Source organism: Neoarius graeffei, chromosome 2 (genome assembly GCF_027579695.1).
Source record: "Neoarius graeffei isolate fNeoGra1 chromosome 2, fNeoGra1.pri, whole genome shotgun sequence".
Classification (NCBI taxonomy): domain Eukaryota; kingdom Metazoa; phylum Chordata; class Actinopteri; order Siluriformes; family Ariidae; genus Neoarius; species Neoarius graeffei.
In genome coordinates, this window is record NC_083570.1 from 6,469,802 (window position 1) to 6,488,970 (window position 19,169).

General features: G+C 45.0%; 1 protein-coding gene across 1 annotated transcript in view; it reads left to right on the forward strand.

The window, feature by feature from the left end:
* The window catches only part of LOC132877588 (tripartite motif-containing protein 16-like), a 421,828-nt gene that overhangs the window by 88,408 nt on the left and 314,251 nt on the right, over nt 1-19,169 (forward strand). The window lies entirely within an intron of this gene.

Sequence of the window (19,169 nt, forward strand, 5' to 3'; positions counted from 1 at the left end):
GGTGAGTTTGTCCAACTGCCTCATGACTGTGTGTAGTGGGGGGGTGCGCAACTTTGTAGGGGTGGACTTGTGTGCCTGCATGCAATTGTATGTGATTGCATGACCATATGAGTTTCGAGCAAATGGTTTTCATGCATTTATTATACAAAAAATGATTTGATTTGTTAAAATGGCGTTTAAATGGTTAAAATTCCAAAAATGAATAGGTATTCGGTAGTTAGGATCAGGGCTGATATTTGTTAAAAGATTTAATTCCATGAAAGTTTAATCTAATATTAATGTATGATTTTTATGGCAGTTTTGTGACATATTTTTTGTCATGCAACAACATGAGATGAACTTTTTTTAAACTGAGGCATATTAATTATGTATTAATTATGTATTTTTGTGTCTTACAAGTCTGCAGATGTTGACAGTCCAGCAACCTTGGCCAAGCCCTACAAGACCCCACAAACTTTGCATAAAAGAAAAAATCCAAACCACCAGGATGTCGCTCATCTCTTGGATTTGGAATTTGTAGCCAGAAGAGCATTCATTGATTCAAATACTGTTTGCGAGGAGGACACGAGAAGGTTCTAGAAGCATATCCTTGTTTCAAGGACGTTGGACATGTAAGTCATCATTGACTGTGCATGATTAAAACCATGGTATCACACACAATGTTTAAAATGCCAATTTCCTCTTAAATGATATATTCGAATGTCTGTATTGGTATATATGATATTTCATAGGTGATGGAGGAGCTTCAACGCATTTTGGATAAGGATAATACCAACTTCATCGATGAACTGAAGGGAAGATGGCATGACTTCTGCCAGAAGGTACAGTTTTTTGGTGTATGAAAAAAGGCGCTGAAACCCCCAATGGGAATGGACAAAGGTAGGGAATGATGTTTTGGTGTTATTAGTGATTAGGGTGGACCTTCAGGCATGTTAATTGTCAAGTACATGAGCTAGTGTTTTGTCGTCCTTCTTTTTCATCTATGATGGCTATCCCATTATTTGCTGAATGTTTGGGGTTTTTTTAAGCATTGTGTCTGTTGTATACCTTTTGATCAGATTTGACCTTGTGCACTTTGTCCAAGTGTTTAATTAATGAATCTTTTCCTGTACAGCCGAACAGGCTCTTGAGATCCTACGTGTGCTGCCGTCACTGTTCCCCTCCACGTCTGCTCCTCCAAAGAGGGTACGAGATGCGAGTGAGGCTCTGGTGCATGTCCTCGAGGTGAGCTGTGTAAAATGTTGCAGGATCATTTTGACTGTGGTATCGGAAAAAATTATAACTGAAGGTGCTGCCTCTGATGACTCCCAATGTAGTTCCTATTCACATACTGTATGTTCTAAGCCTTCAAAGACACATAAAACATTTGTTTTTAGAAAGAAGATTTTCACTGGGTAGATGTCTTGGCTGTGTCACAGTATGTACAAAAATGGGTGCATTACATGGTAGCAGGTTTTATCACCCTAATGATAACCAAGCAAGACTAGCCTAGCCTTGGTTTTTAGTTCTTTTGGAAGGCTAGACGTATGTAAACAGTAAATGCATTGGGGATAGTTAAAAACAGCACTTTCAGATGGAGCTTTCTCAGTACTGTAACTTTTGTCAGAATTTTGCTTTGTAAAGTTATGTTTGTAAACAACCCTCTACCCTAGGTTCCAAATGACCAAAATGCATTATCCTGACAGAAGGATGTCTGTGTTATGTGTTGCAGGAAAAAGAAGACCCCAGTTCCTACTTGAAGAAACGCCCTCTGTCCTGCCCAGTCCTGATTGTCAGTCTGTCCAACTGCCTCCTAGCAGTAGGACATGTGGCAATAACCACCTTTCCAAAAGACAAGCTTACCGAGAGTGCTTTATACCTTATGGCCTACTATTATACCCTACACCTGACTTATCCAAAGTGTGTAGCCACTCTGCTTTCAGTCATACAGACGGAGGTCCTCTTCGACAAAATCCATGAGAGAGATCTCACATTGTCTTACAAGAAGAGCATGGCTGAGTGGAAAGCTTTTATTGGCCAATAAAGCCAGTGGTCAGATATGGTGTAGGACAGCACTTCCTCTCTCCCTCCAAGGGTACTACAGCCCATGTTCATTGCTACTGATTCTTGGTCAGAATTTGGCCAAGTTAGCCCAGTGTTAATTTGGGGTGCACGACAATATTAGCCAACATGCCGATATCCTGTGACGTGATGTTGTTTTTTGTGTGTTGTTTGCACAATTCGGTGCAGATTCTGCTTAGTGTTAAGTTTATTTTAACTTTTCAGTTAATATTGAGTTTAAACAACTAAATGTCTGTTCTGCAGATGCAGTCACTACGGTAATTTAGGCGCATCTACTGTGAAAGAGTAAAGTGACAAAGCAGTTAGGTTGGGATAAAAGTGAACATAGCGGTGTCGGTTATTGTCCAGGTGAGTTGTAAAATATTAACATATTGGATATCGGCAAAAAGTCCAGTATGGTGCATCCTTAATGATGATGTTACACTGGTTAATGGTGTATTGAGGGATAAGTTGTTCATGTAAGCCCAGAACTTTTTGCTGTTTAAATAAAAAAAAAGTTGGTTAAATGCAAGACTAGTTTTAATTTTTTCTTTCTTATAAGAAGTAGTTAATGTCTTGAATCTAGTAGGTGAATGTCTTGAATCTAGAACAGTATTACTTTTGTAGAGCTTACAATAAGGTAAATACACTTGAGATGATGACAGGATGGTAAATTACGGCTTATTGTGGCAAAAGAGCAGTGCCTAATACGAGTCAGGAATGCTAACTTCAAGACATTTTGTCTCAAAATGCCAGTTTCTAATCTTATTTCAAGTAGGCGGTGGACTTAAAAGGATAGTTCGGGATTTTTGACATGAATCTGTATGGCATCCCCATCAATAGTGTCGTGCAAACACACTGACTTACCCCTGACAGCATCCTGTGAGTCCAGTTCTTGTCCAGTTTTGGTCCAGACGAAAGTAGTCCGGCAAGTTTGTTGGGGTCATGAAAGTAAAACTTTTTTCGTCTAAAAACAGTATGTGTTCAAAAGAGTGATATATTTGCATCACAAAACCATTGCCAAATAAAAAGTCAGACCTCGAAATCGCTTGGCACTATTTTCTCTCCCTTCTTATCCCTGCGCGCTGCCGCCAGGTGACAGCCACGGCTGTTTCATTCATTGTTTTAGTGATGGGAATTTCGGCTCTTTTTCGGGAGCCGGCTCTTTTGGCTCTTCTTACTATAAGGAGCCGGCTCTTTCGGCTCCCAAACGGCTCCTGAGATTTTATTTTTGATTTAATTGCTGCAGTTAACTAGTTAATTAATTACATTATTATTTATATTTTATCAATAGGATGTTTTCCATTTTATTTTTTAGTTTTTGTAGCCATTGTAAAGCTTTGTAAAGTAAAGCAGTGTAACAATGTTCTAGCTATAGAAATAAAACTTACTTACCAATTAATAAATTATTTTCTCACAAACATAATGCAAAACTGTGTTATATTACCAATATAAAATACACAGAAGACATCAACTGTTTATCCTTTATGGCTTTATTTCACACTCGACCTTGAACAAAATGCCACAAAATAAATTATGAAGTATAAATCGGGCCTAAGAAACTATGAAGCAAAGTTTGAAATTATTTTAACAAACACAGAACAATGTGCAACAAAATATGTGGCACCTTGAGCGCATGTAAAAAGAGAAAAAAGTGCCGCACTCTGCTCCACCAGTAATGAGAAGCCGCTGGAACAGCAAATATGCTCCTGTTATAATGACTGCTGTCTCGTTGTATACCGCAGATTAATCTGGCCATGCCAAGGTGGTTGCCGACCGAACCTGTCAATTTATGAGCGACAATTTATATCATGAACTTTAGGAATTCACGGCAACAAAACAATGATCATGGTTGTCAAATAGACAATCATCCTTCAGCTGAGCTGAACTCTGTCTCTCTCTCTCTCTCTCTCTCTCTCTCTCTGAGGCACCTAAGGACAAAAAACTAATTCGGCTCCCCAACTCGGCTCCCACCGAAGAGCCGGCTCCCGTCGTTCACTTCAAAGAGCCGGCTCTTTGAACCGGATCGTTCGCGACCGACACATCACTACATTGTTTACTGCTAGCAAAGTTAGCGACAACATGTCTGACTACGACAGTGAAATGTGTGCGGAGATTCAGCCACATCTTTGTTGCTACAGCCTGGATAGTCGCAAGTGCGCACCATTTTCACAAATATATTATTGTATAGGTTATAGAAGGTGATAAATTTGTCGCTGTTCTTGCTCTCAAATTAGCTTGTTAGCGCCGCTGATCTGAACTCCTAATCACTACCAAACAATGGGAAAGGTGTTGATTCCTGCGCAGATGTCAACATGACAGCGCGCAGTGATACCGAGGGAGAGAAAATAGTGCCAAGCGATTTCAAGGTCTGACTTTTTATTTGGCAACGGTTTTGTGATGCAAATATATCACTCTTTTGAACACATACTGTTTTGAGACGAAAAACGTTTTACTTTCGTGACCCCAACAAGCTTGCCGGACTACTTTCGTCTGGACCAAAACTGGACAAGAACTGGACTCACAGGATGCTGTCAGGGGTAAGTCAGTGTGTTTGCACGACACTATTGATGGGGATGCCATACAGATTCATGTCAAAAATCCCGAACTATCCCTTTAAATCTAGAACAGTGTCACAATTATAGAACTAAAAGTTAGTTACATACTGTATGGCCAGGGCTCTCTTACCTAGCAGTGGGTAATCTTTCTCCACTCCAATCCAAAATGCAGCCAGTGTCTTTGACTGAAACTGCAGCCTCATTGTTGAATCAGAGGTGATATCAATGAACTGTTCCTCCTCTGATGTGCTGGAGTCGGCAGGTGGTGTTGCACTGAAGGGGTCACGGATCCAGTCAAATTCTTTGGGATCCTGCATCAGGAAATATTTCTGGAAATGGTTCTGAAGGGCAGAGATGTGTGCTTTCATGCATGGGATCACTGTGTTCTGCAGTTTGTTGTCTTCAATGAATAATTTCAGGTTCTCAAATGAGTCCACATTTCCAGCCTTCATTCGCTGCAGCCACATCTCAAGTTTTCTGGTGAATGATGTGATTTTATCTGCCAGATGTGGAAGGTGTGTATTTGTGCCCTGCAACTGCAAATTCACTTCATTGAGTTTCAGAAACATGTCACTGAGGTATGCAAGTTTCATGAGGAACTTGTTATAGTAAAATTTGTGGGCAAGATCATTGCCCTCTTCCTTCAAAAAGATGCGGATTTCATCTCACAGTTCAAAGACCCTGGACAGCACCTTCCCATGTGACAGCCATCGGGACTCGCTGTGAAACAGAACAGCTGTGTGGTCGGAGCCCATTTCCTCGCACAGTGCCGAAAAAATCTGGGATTTGACAGGTCGTGTTTTGATGTAGTTGATGGTGGCAATAATGTTGGTCATTACATCATTTAGCTCGGGACTCAGCTGTTTAGATGCCAGTGCTTCGCGGTGTATCATGCAGTGCGTCCACTGCACATCGGGGGAGACGCGCTTGATGAGCGCTTGCAGCCCTGCCCGTTTCCCAGCCATAGCCTGCGCCCCGTCAGTGCAGATCCCCACACAGTCCACCCATTTCAGGTTGGCCTCTTTCAAGTAAGAGTCAATGATTTTAAACAGTTCTTCTGCTGTGGCTCTGCCAGTAACTTTTTTGCAGAAAAGCAATTCCTCCCTCATGTCATCTCCATCTATGAATCTGACGTAAGTAATTAATAAACAGTCTTTGTTACTGTCAGTGGCTTCATCCATCTGAAGAGAAAAGTGGCTGTCACACACTTTGTCATTAAGCTGCTCCTCTATGTCCTTTGACATGTCATAATGTCAAAATGGTGTTGTTGGACAGAGGAATAGCCCTTAGTTTGCTGGCTGCAGTGTCATCAAGCATAGTTGATACCATGTCCATAGCACAGGGAAGTACTAATTCCTCCGCTATTGTGTGCGGCTTTTTACACTGTGCCACTCGGTAGGCAACTTTATATGAGGCGAGTTGAGCATTTGCCGGCACGGATGCAGCTTTAGTAAATAGGGACTGTTGAGCACGGCAGTTTACGAGTTTTTGTCTGAAAAACTCAACTGGCTTGTCTTTGTGCTCTGGATGTTTTGTCTCCAAGTGGCGTCTTAGCTTGTTCGGCTTCAAGCTGTCACAAGCTAGCACTTTAAGACAGACAACACACTGCGGTCTCTCGTCATTACCCACCATTGTACAGGTGAAGCCAAAGACAAGATATGTGTCGTCATATTTTCTTGTCTTTGCCTTGGAATGAACTTGCTTTGGAAGCACATTTGGCGATGCTTCATCCTCTGATTTGCGTTTACGTGGGAGCCCTGCACCCCCCGCCAAAAACTTCTCCATGTTATGCTAGCAGTGTAATTTATTGATTGATTGATTCATTCATTCCCGCTCCCCCCCCTGCAATGGCTCTGCGCCCCCCACTTTGGGAACCACTGCCCTAATCTATCCCCAATGATGAAGCCTGTGGCGACGGTGGCAAGGAAAAACTCCCTCAGATGACATGAGGAAGAAACCTTGAGAGGAACCTGACTTCATTTGGGTGGCACGGTGGTGTAGTGGTTGGCACAGTTGCCTCACAGCAAGAAGATTCCGGGTTCGAATCCAGTGGCCGGCGAGGTCCTTTCTGTGTGGAGCTTGCATGTTCTCCCCATTTCTGCGTGGGTTTGCTCCGGCTTCCCCCACAATCCAAAGACATGCAGTTAGATTGACATGGGGTGGCCTTGGGCTGGGGTGGCCTTGGGCTGAGGTGCCCTTGAGCAACCCCGACTGCCCCCTGGGCTAAATGCAGAGGATGAATTCCACTGTGCTTGAAGTGTCTCGTCTTCTTCCACTTTATCTGGGACCGGGTCGCGGAGGCAGCAGTCTAAGCAGGGAAGCCCAAACTTCCCTTTCCCCAGACACCTCGGCCAGCTCCTCGGGAAGAACACCGAGGCGTTCCCAGGCCAGCCGAGAGACATAGTCCCTCCAGCGTGTCCTGGGTCTTCCCCGGGGCCTCCTCCCGGGGGGACATGCCTGGAACACCTCCCGAGGGAGGCGTCCAGGAGGCATCCGAAAAAGATGCCCGAGCCACCTCAGCTGATTCCTCTCGATGTGGAGCAGCAGCGGCTCTACTCCGAGCTCCTCCCGAGTGACTGTGCTTCTCACCCTATCTCTAAGGGAGCGCCCAGCCACCCTGCGAAGGAAACTCATTTCGGCCGCTTGTATCCGCGATCTTGTCCTTTCGGTCATTACCCAAAGCTCATGACCATAGGTGAGAGTCGGAACGTAGATCGACCGGTAAATTGAGAGCTTCGCCTTTTGGCTCAGCTTCTTCTTCACCACGACGGACCAGTAAAGCGACCGCATCACTGCGGAGGCTGCACCGATCCGCCTGTCGATCTCACGCTCCATCCTTTCCTCACTCATGAACAAGATCCCGAGATACTTAAACTCCTCCACTTGAGGCAGAACTTCTCCACCAATGTGGAGAGGGCAAGCCACCCTTTTCCGGTTGAGAACCATGGCCTCGGACTTGGAGGTGCTGATTCTCATCCCAGCCGCTTCACACTCGACTGCAAACCGCCCCAGTGCATGCTGAAGGTCCTGGTTTGAAGAAGCCAACAGGATAACATCATCCGCAAAAAGCAGAGATGAAATCCTGTGGTTCCCAAACAGGATTCCTTCTGGCCCCTGGCTGCACCTAGATATTCTGTCCATAAAAATTATGAACAGAACCGGTGACAAAGGGCAGCCCTGCCGGAGTCCAACATGCACTGGGAACAGGTCTGACTTACTGCCGGCAATGCGAACCAGACTCCTGCTCCGTTCGTACAGGGACCGGACAGCCCTTAGCAAAGAGCCCCGAACCCCATACTCCCGAAGCACCCCCCACAGAATACTACGGGGCACACGGTCGAATGCCTTCTCCAGATCCACAAAGCACATGTGGACTGGTTGGGCAAACTCCCATGAACCCTCGAGCACCCTATGAAGGGTATAGAGCTGGTCCAGTGTTCCGCGACCAGGACGAAAACCACATTGTTCCTCCTGGATCCGAGGTTCGACTATCGGTAGAATTCTCCTCTCCAGTACCCTGGAGTAAACCTTCCCCGGGAGGCTGAGAAGTGTGATTCCCCTATAATTGGAGCACACTCTCCGGTCCCCTTTCTTAAAAAGAGGGACCACCACCCCAGTCTGCCACTCCAGAGGCACTGTCCCTGACCGCCACGCGATGTTGCAGAGGCGTGTCAACCAAGACAGCCCCACAACATCCAGAGACTTGAGATACTCAGGACGGATCTCATCCACCCCCGGTGCCTTGCCACCGAGGAGCTTGCAAACCACCTCAGTGACTTCGGCTTGGGTAATGGACGAGTCCACCTCTGAGTCATCAGCCTCAGTCTCCTCAGTGGAAGACATGACGGTGGGATTGAGGAGATCCTCAAAGTATTCCTTCCACCGGCCGACAATGTCCCCAGTCGAGGTCAACAGCTCCCCACCCGCACTGTAAACAGTGTTGGCAGAGTACTGCTTCCCCCTCCTGAGGCGCTGGACGGTTTGCCAGAATTTCTTCGAGGCCGACCGATAGTCCTTCTCCATGGCCTCCCCGAACTCCTCCCAGTTCTGAGTTTTTGCCTCTGCAACTGCCCGAGCTGCAGCACGCCTGGCCTGCCGATACCCGTCAGCTGCCTCGGGAGTCCTGGAGGTTAACATGGCCCGATAGGACTCCTTCTTCAGCTTGACGGCATCCCTTACTTCTGGTGTCCACCACCGGGTTCGGGGATTGCCGCCATGACAGGCACCGGAGACCTTGCGGCCACAGCTCCGAACAGCTGCGTCCACAATGGAGGTAGAGAACATGGTCCACTCAGACTCAATGTCCCCCGCCTCCCTCGGAAGCTGGGAAAAGCTCTCCCGGAGGTGGGAGTTAAAGACCTCCCCAACAGAGTGCTCGGCCAGACGTTCCCAGCAGACCCTCACCATACGTTTGGGCCTGCCGGGTCTGTCCAGCTTCCTCCTCCGCCAGCGGATCCAACTCACCACCAGGTGGTGATCAGTTGACAGCTCAGCCCCTCTCTTCACCCGAGTGTCCAAGACATAGGGCCGGAGATCAGATGAAACGACAACAAAGTCGATCATCGACCTCCGACCTAAGGTGTCCTGGTGCCACGTGCACTTATGGACACCCCTATGCTCGAACATGGTGTTCGTTATGGACAAACCGTGACTAGCACAGAAGTCCAATAACAAAACACCACTCGGGTTCAGATCGGGGAGGCCGTTCCTCCCAACCATGCCCCTCTAGGTGTCACTGTCATCGCCCACGTGAGCATTGAAGTCCCCCAGTAGCACAATGGAGTCCCCAGTCTGAGCACTCCTCAGTACCTCTCCCAGGGACTCCAAGAAGGCTGGATACTCTATACTGCTATTTGGGCCGTAGGCACAAACAACAGCAAGAGCCCTCTCCCCAATCCGAAGGCGCAGAGAGGCGACCCTCTCATTCACTGGGGTAAACTCCAACACATGACGGCTGAGCTGGGGAGCTATAAGCAAGCCCACACCAGCCCGCCGCCGCTCACCACGGGCGACTCCAGAGAAGTGGAGAGTCCAGCCCCTCTCGAGGAGCTGGGTTCCAGAGCCCAAGCTGTGCGTGGAGGTGAGCCCGACTATCTCTAGCCGGTACCTCTCAACCTCCCGCACAAGCTCAGGCTCTTTCCCCCCCAGCGAAGTGACATTCCATGTCCCAACAGCCAGCCGCTGTGTCCGGGGATCAGGTCGTCGAGGCCCCTGCCTTCGACTGCCACCCAATCCACATTGCACCAGTCCCCTACTGCTACCTCTGTGGGTGGTGAACCCACAGGAGGTCGGGCCCACGTCACCTCTTCGGGCTGAGCCCGGCCGGGCCCCATGGGCAAAGGCCTGGCCACCAAGCGCTCGCATACAAGCCCCAACCCCGGGCCTGGCTCCAGGGTGGGGCCCCGGCTGCGTCATCCCGGGTGACGTCACGGTCCTCAGATTTTTCTCCATAGGGGTTTGTGCTTGAAGTGTGTGTGTGACTGTTTAGAAGAAGAAACCTTTATTTGTCACACACACACTGTGCTTGAAGTGTGTGTGTGACAAATAAAGGTTTCTTCTTCTAAACAGACAACATGAAGTCAGTTTCGTTTGATGTTATAAACTCTTCACTGATGGAAACTTGAGTGCAAAACTGTTCATGACAACCGACTGCAGTCCGAAAGTTAGCGAGTCAACTGTAGTCCTCAGCCATAAAAGCATTACTGTAGGCTAAGAGTCCAGAGCATCCTCCAGGTGTGACTTTCAACTGTCCACATGGGGCCGTCCTCCACAGGAGCGATGTGATGAGACTCCAACCAGACACAGGGCACCAGGATGGATCAGGCAGGTCCGAGGAGCAGAAGAGTTTCAGCATCTCGATCCCAGGACTGACATGTAACTCAGAGGGACAGATTTTTTTTTTTTTGGGGGGGGGACAGAGAGAGAGAGAAAACACAGGTTGTTAGGTATGCCCAATGTCACCTGAATAAGTAGGAACAGTACACATATTGCACTGAGTACAAGCAGAGTACTGTGACATCATATTATTTTGTCTACCTCACTGGCTAATTTTAAACACCTCCTGCACACTTTAATGTGTTTCTTTTTGAGCTGGAAACTAAATTTATGATTGTACTCTAAGGAAACACGTCAATGTCATAAAGCGGTTAAAGCTAGACGGCCTTTCGATTTCATAAAATCGCTGAAATTTAGTTGTCTCTGAAATTTGGTTGTTGTGATATATATGTTATTTACCAGCTGGGAGGTCTGTATCATGAAATACCATGACCGAGGTCAGTATTCAAGGCCGAGGTCACGGTATTTCACCATACGGACCGACCTTAAAGTGCCATTCCACCATTGGATGTATTCTTTGGCATAAAATACGACAACATATATAAACGGTATCACGAGATAGAGAAATCTTTTAGCTTCAAAATGATATATCAAACATAATTTTTTGACAACGACAAGTATATTAATTTTGCGACCAAAGTCACCTACCCTTTTAATTTCCGCGCAGTAGTGAAACGTGATGTCATCGGCAGGTTCCCCTTCTTGTGTACCACGTGTCGGTGTTCTGTAAAGTTATCCCACCTTTTGGATTTGTCCTACCAAGCCTACTGCGCATGCGCGAAGCCTACTGCGCATGCGCAGAACACATGACGCCATTACAATTAGCAAGTTCTCATGCAGACCGTTTTATTATTCACAACAAGTCATTACAAATTATTTGACTCGGCCAAAGACTCGACCAATACGCACAAAACATAAAAATCGGCAAATGTGTGAAATACTCACCGATTTTCTATCAGCCCAGCTGATCGGTAGGACAAAACTACTGTTTAGTGATGTGTCGGTCGCGAACGATCCGGTTCAAAGAGCCGGCTCTTTGAAGTGAACGACGGGAGCCGGCTCTTCGGTGGGAGCCGAATTAGTTTTTTGTCCTTAGGTGCCTCAGAGAGAGAGAGAGAGAGAGACTTTCACAAAAAAAGTTGCTGTCCGATTGCGTCTTTGTGTTGTCTATTACCATTCAAAGGAGCCCCTGTTACAGCGAAACGCAGACCCACTAAGCTGGTGGGAGACCAAAGCTGCACTCTATCCATGGCTTACACATGTGATGGCACAGAGGATGTGTATAGTGGCAACATCTGTCCCCTCAGAGAGGATCTTTTCAAAAGCAGGACAGATTATAACTGAGAGGAGAAATAGAATCAGCCCTTCCAAGCTGAGACACTTGGTTTTCCTCAAGGCCAATCTCCACTAAAGACTTATTCTGGGAGTTTGTGCAGCCTTAATGTAAATAGTTTTTTGTAATTGACACTTCTTTGTAATTTTTACTTCTTTGTTCATTGTACTTTATACTTTTTATACTTATTTTATATACTTATTTAATATTTTATTTAATAAAATATTTTGTTGCACATTGTTCTGTGTTTGTTAAAATAATTTCCAACTTTGCTTCATAGTTTCTTAGGCCTGATTTATACTTCATAATTTATTTTGTGGCATTTTGTTCAAGGTCGAGTGTGAAATAAAGCCATAAAGGATAAACAGTTGATGTCTTCTGTGTATTTTATATTGGTAATATAACACAGTTTTGCATTATGTTTGTGAGAAAATAATTTATTAATTGGTAAGTAAGTTTTATTTCTATAGCTAGAACATTGTTACACTGCTTTACTTTACAAAGCTTTACAATGGCTACAAAAACTAAAAAATAAAATGGAAAACATCCTATTGATAAAATATAAATAATAATGTAATTAATTAACTAGTTAATTGCAGCAATTAAATCAAAAATAAAATCTCAGGAGCCGTTTGGGAGCCGGCTGCTTATAGTAAGAAGAGCCAAAAGAGCCAGCTCCCGAAAAAGAGCCGAAATTCCCATCACTACAACTGCTGAATTTTCCTACCCTCCTGGATTTCGCGCATGCGCAGTAGGTGATTTCGCGCATGCGCAGTAGGCTTGGTAGGACAAATCCAAGAGGTAGGATACGTCACGTGGTACACAAGAAGGGGAACCTGCCGATGACATCACGTTTCACTACCGCGCGGAAATTAAAAGGGTAGGTGACTTTGGTCGCAAAATTAATATACTTGTCGTTGTCAAAAAATTATGTTTGATATATCATTTTGAAGCTAAAAGATTTCTCTATCTCGTGATACCGTTTATATATGTTGTCGTATTTTATGCCAAAGAATACATCCAATGGTGGAATGGCACTTTAAGGTCGGTCCGTATGGTGAAATACCGTGACCTCGGCCTTGAATACTGACCTCGGTCATGGTATTTCATGATACAGACCTCCCAGCTGGTAAATAACATATATATCACAACAACCAAATTTCAGAGACAACTAAATTTCAGCGATTTTATGAAATCGAAAGGCCGTCTAGCTTTAACCGCTTTATGACATTGACGTGTTTCCTTAGAGTACAATCATAAATTTAGTTTCCAGCTCAAAAAGAAACACATTAAAGTGTGCAGGAGGTGTTTAAAATTAGCCAGTGAGGTAGACAAAATAATATGATGTCACAGTACTCTGCTTGTACTCAGTGCAATATGTGTACTGTTCCTACTTATTCAGGTGACATTGGGCATACCTAACAACCTGTGTTTTCTCTCTCTCTCTGTCCCCCCCCAAAAAAAAAAAAATCTGTCCCTCTGAGTTACATGTCAGTCCTGGGATCGAGATGCTGAAACTCTTCTGCTCCTCGGACCTGCCTGATCCATCCTGGTGCCCTGTGTCTGGTTGGAGTCTCATCACATCGCTCCTGTGGAGGACGGCCCCATGTGGACAGTTGAAAGTCACACCTGGAGGATGCTCTGGACTCTTAGCCTACAGTAATGCTTTTATGGCTGAGGACTACAGTTGACTCGCTAACTTTCGGACTGCAGTCGGTTGTCATGAACAGTTTTGCACTCAAGTTTCCATCAGTGAAGAGTTTATAACATCAAACGAAACTGACTTCATGTTGTCTGTTTAGAAGAAGAAACCTTTATTTGTCACACACACACTTCAAGCACAGTGTGTGTGTGACAAATAAAGGTTTCTTCTTCTAAACAGTCACACACACACTTCAAGCACAAACCCCTATGGAGAAAAATCTGAGGACCGTGATGTCGCCCGGGATGACGCAGCCGGGGCCCCACCCTGGAGCCAGGCCCGGGGTTGGGGCTTGTATGCGAGCGCTTGGTGGCCAGGCCTTTGCCCATGGGGCCCGGCCGGGCTCAGCCCGAAGAGGTGACGTGGGCCCGACCTCCTGTGGGTTCACCACCCACAGAGGTAGCAGTAGGGGACTGGTGCAATGTGGATTGGGTGGCAGTCGAAGGCAGGGGCCTCGACGACCTGATCCCCGGACACAGCGGCTGGCTGTTGGGACATGGAATGTCACTTCGCTGGGGGGGAAAGAGCCTGAGCTTGTGCGGGAGGTTGAGAGGTACCGGCTAGAGATAGTCGGGCTCACCTCCACGCACAGCTTGGGCTCTGGAACCCAGCTCCTCGAGAGGGGCTGGACTCTCCACTTCTCTGGAGTCGCCCGTGGTGAGCGGCGGCGGGCTGGTGTGGGCTTGCTTATAGCTCCCCAGCTCAGCCGTCATGTGTTGGAGTTTACCCCAGTGAATGAGAGGGTCGCCTCTCTGCGCCTTCGGATTGGGGAGAGGGCTCTTGCTGTTGTTTGTGCCTACGGCCCAAATAGCAGTATAGAGTATCCAGCCTTCTTGGAGTCCCTGGGAGAGGTACTGAGGAGTGCTCAGACTGGGGACTCCATTGTGCTACTGGGGGACTTCAATGCTCACGTGGGCGATGACAGTGACACCTAGAGGGGCATGGTTGGGAGGAACGGCCTCCCCGATCTGAACCCGAGTGGTGTTTTGTTATTGGACTTCTGTGCTAGTCACGGTTTGTCCATAACGAACACCATGTTCGAGCATAGGGGTGTCCATAAGTGCACGTGGCACCAGGACACCTTAGGTCGGAGGTCGATGATCGACTTTGTTGTCGTTTCATCTGATCTCCGGCCCTATGTCTTGGACACTCGGGTGAAGAGAGGGGCTGAGCTGTCAACTGATCACCACCTGGTGGTGAGTTGGATCCGCTGGCGGAGGAGGAAGCTGGACAGACCCGGCAGGCCCAAACGTATGGTGAGGGTCTGCTGGGAACGTCTGGCCGAGCACTCTGTTGGGGAGGTCTTTAACTCCCACCTCCGGGAGAGCTTTTCCCAGCTTCCGAGGGAGGCGGGGGACATTGAGTCTGAGTGGACCATGTTCTCTACCTCCATTGTGGACGCAGCTGTTCGGAGCTGTGGCCGCAAGGTCTCCGGTGCCTGTCATGGCGGCAATCCCCGAACCCGGTGGTGGACACCAGAAGTAAGGGATGCCGTCAAGCTGAAGAAGGAGTCCTATCGGGCCATGTTAACCTCCAGGACTCCCGAGGCAGCTGACGGGTATCGGCAGGCCAGGCGTGCTGCAGCTCGGGCAGTTGCAGAGGCAAAAACTCAGAACTGGGAGGAGTTCGGGGAGGCCATGGAGAAGGACTATCGGTCGGCCTCGAAGAAATTCTGGCAAACCGTCCAGCGCCTCAGGAGGGGGAAGCAGTACTCTGCCAACACTGTTTACAGTGCGGGTGGGGAGCTGTTGACCTCGACTGGGGACATTGTCGGCCGGTGGAAGGAATACTTTGAGGATCTCCTCAATCCCACCGTCATGTCTTCCACTGAGGAGACTGAGGCTGATGACTCAGAGGTGGACTCGTCCATTACCCAAGCCGAAGTCACTGAGGTGGTTTGCAAGCTCCTCGGTGGCAAGGCACCGGGGGTGGATGAGATCCGCCCTGAGTATCTCAAGTCTCTGGATGTTGTGGGGCTGTCTTGGTTGACACGCCTCTGCAACATCGCGTGGCGGTCAGGGACAGTGCCTCTGGAGTGGCAGACTGGGGTGGTGGTCCCTCTTTTTAAGAAAGGGGACCGGAGAGTGTGCTCCAATTATAGGGGAATCACACTTCTCAGCCTCCCGGGGAAGGTTTACTCCAGGGTACTGGAGAGGAGAATTCTACCGATAGTCGAACCTCGGATCCAGGAGGAACAATGTGGAATGGCACTTTAACATTACAGAGAAAAACATCAGTATGGACATACATGTAAACCTTTTATATAATGATCTACATATTTAATTACAGAGTTTGAATGTAAAAATATACAGATATAAAACTAATCTTTACCTTATAATTACAGAGAAAAACGTTAGATGGATAGTATAGACTTAAACCTTTATATAACAAGCTACATATTTAATTACAGGTTGAATGTATAATTACATGCAAATATAAAAAGATTTACCTTAAAATTACAGAGAAGTGTTAATATTGTAAGTACGGACAAACTTCAATATACCAGGCTACATATTTAATTACAGATAATTACTGTCATTTTACATGAATTTGTATGTAATTTAAGAAAACTGAAAAGATCATGCAAAATGAATATTATATTTTTCTGTAAAAAAAGAGAAATGTAGTTTATCATTACTGTCATAATACTTAGAATAACAGATGGATTGTTGATTTACAGATAATGTCTATAATTTTAGTTTTGTACACTATTTTTAAAGAACAGGAAAACTGCTGTAAAAAATTAGTTATACTGTAATTAGGTTTTTTTTACAGTGTTCCTCATCTGGAAATTTAATAACGACTTATTACAGAACGGTGAATTTTGTGATCAGGTGAAGTCTCTTATTTTGGAGGTTGAAGAGTTAGACATGTCTGATAGGAGTCAATGGGAATGGTTTAACACGTAGCAATTGGCATGGGTAAAAATTTCACATATAAGGAAACAAGAACAAAAGGATCTGATTGATAAAATGAATACATTAGTAAATAACACACAACTATCCTTAGAAAACATTTCAGAATTACAGTCACTGCAGTCTCAACTAGACGAAATGTACACAATAAAGGCAAATGGAGTTTCCGCTCGATCAAGAGCTGGATGGATCGAACAGGGTGAAAAAAGTTCATTGTATTTCTTCAGACTTGAATCAGACAGACTCAGAAAAAAATGAGTAAGCTTATGACCAATGATAATATAATAGAAGATCAGAAATGAGTATGGGATGAAATTTGGCTCTTTTATTGTAAATTAAATTTAATAAATCAGAACGTAACGTCTTATTTTATCCCATCAATGATGACATCAAAAAACTGGATGAAGACAAACATACACTTAATGAGGAATGAACTATAACAGAAATTGAAATTGCATTAAAACAAATGAAATATGGTAAATCACCAGGAATCGATGGCTTAACATCTGAATTTTTAAAATACTTTTGGGTGGATATTAAAAAAATATATATTATATAGAGCATTTTTAGAATGCATTCACAAAGGATGTTTATCCCCGACTATGAAGACAGGCTTAATAACCTTGCTACCAAACCCAAAAAAGACTTTTTGTTGCTAGACAATTGGAGACCTATAACCTTACTATGCAATGATTATAAATTACTTGCCTTAGTATCTGCTAATCGTCTAAAGCGTGGACTTGTAAAACTTGTAGACGAATATCAATCACGCTTCATGAAGGGAAGATATATTCAAAACCACGTCCGACTGATTCTGGATATGATTGATTACCAATTATTCAATCAGTCTCGTTTTATTTCTAGACTTTTTCAAAGCATTCAACACTGTGGAGCACAATTTTGTGTTTATAAAACTCAAAAATCTTGGATTTGGAAAAGGGTTCTGCAAGGTTATTAAAATATTTCACAATGATATTTATAGTTATATCTCCCTTAACCCTGGAATGACACCAAAATTTAGATGTTACGCGGAATCAGACAAGGCTGCCCAATTTCACCAAAATTATTTATTTCATGTCCACAAGTTTGAGTGTACTTTAATAGAACCATTACTATTAATAGGAAGACTTTAAACAAGAATGGAATGATAGTTTTAGATGTTACCGATCTAATGGATGAAAATGGACATTTAATGCAATTTAATTCATTTGTAGAAAAGTTTCATTTAAAATGTGTCTATAGAGAATTTAATCAAATTTGTAGAGCTATTCCACCTCCGTTAAGGTTCACGATAAAAAATACCCTTGAATATTCAAAGGTGTCGGTCAAACTGCCTGAATTGAAAATCGGTGAAGTGGAAATTGGTGAAAGAAAATCTAATAACAAAGGAATTAGAAATGTTTTAAAATGGAAGCTTTTCCCTGATTTTAAAAAATAAATACAACCCCGATTCCAAAAAAGTTGGGACAAAGTTCAAACTGTAAATAAAAACGGAATGCAATGACGTGGAAGTTTCAAAATTCCATATTTTATTCAGAACATAGATGACATATCAAATGTTTAAACTGAGAAAATGTATCATTTAAAGAGAAAAATTAGGTGATTTTAAATTTCATGACAACAACACATCTCAAAAAAGTTGTGACAAGGCCATGTTTACCACTGTGAGACATCCCCTTTTCTCTTTACAACAGTCTGTAAACGTCTGGGGACTGAGGAGACAAGTTGCTCAAGTTTAGGGATAGGAATGTTAACCCATTCTTGTCTAATGTAGGATTCTAGTTGCTCAACTGTCTTAGGTCTTTTTTGTCGTATCTTCCGTTTTATGATGCGCCAAATGTTTTCTATGGGTGAAAGATCTGGACTGCAGGCTGGCCAGTTCAGTACCCGGACCCTTCTTCTACGCAGCCATGATGCTGTAATTGATGCAGTATGTGGTTTAGCATTGTCATGTTGGAAAATGCAAGGTCTTCCCTGAAAGAGACGTCGTCTGGATGGGAGCATATGTTGCTCTAGAACCTGGATATACCTTTCAGCATTGATGGTGTCTTTCCAGATGTGTAAGCTGCCCATGCCACACGCACTAATGCAACCCCATACCATCAGAGATGCAAGCTTCTGAACTGAGCGCTGATAACAACTTGGGTCGTCCTTCTCCTCTTTAGTCCGAATGACACGGCGTCCCTGATTTCCATAAAGAACTTAAAATTTTGATTCGTCTGACCACAGAACAGTTTTCCACTTTGCCACAGTCCATTTTAAATGAGCCTTGGCCCAGAGAAGACGTCTGCGCTTCTGGATCATGTTTAGAAACGGCTTCTTCTTTGAACTATAGAGTTTTAGCTGGCAACAGCGGATGGCATGGTGAATTGTGTTCACAGATAATGTTCTCTGGAAATATTCCCAAGCCCATTTTGTGATTTCCAATACAGAAGCATGCCTGTATGTGATGCAGTGCCATCTAAGGGCCCGAAGATCACGGGCACCCAGTATGGTTTTCCGGCCTTGACCCTTACGCACAGAGGTTCCTCCAGATTCTCTGAATCTTTTGATGATATTACGCACTGTAGATGATATGTTCAAACTCTTTGCAATTTTACACTGTCGAACTCCTTTCTGATATTGCTCCACTATTTGTCGGCACAGAATTAGGGGGATTGGTGATCCCCTTTCCATCTTTACTTCTGAGAGCCACTGCCACTCCAAGATGCTCTTTTTATACCCAGTCATGTTAATGACCTATTGCCAATTGACCTAATGAGTTGAAATTTGGTCCTCCAGCTGTT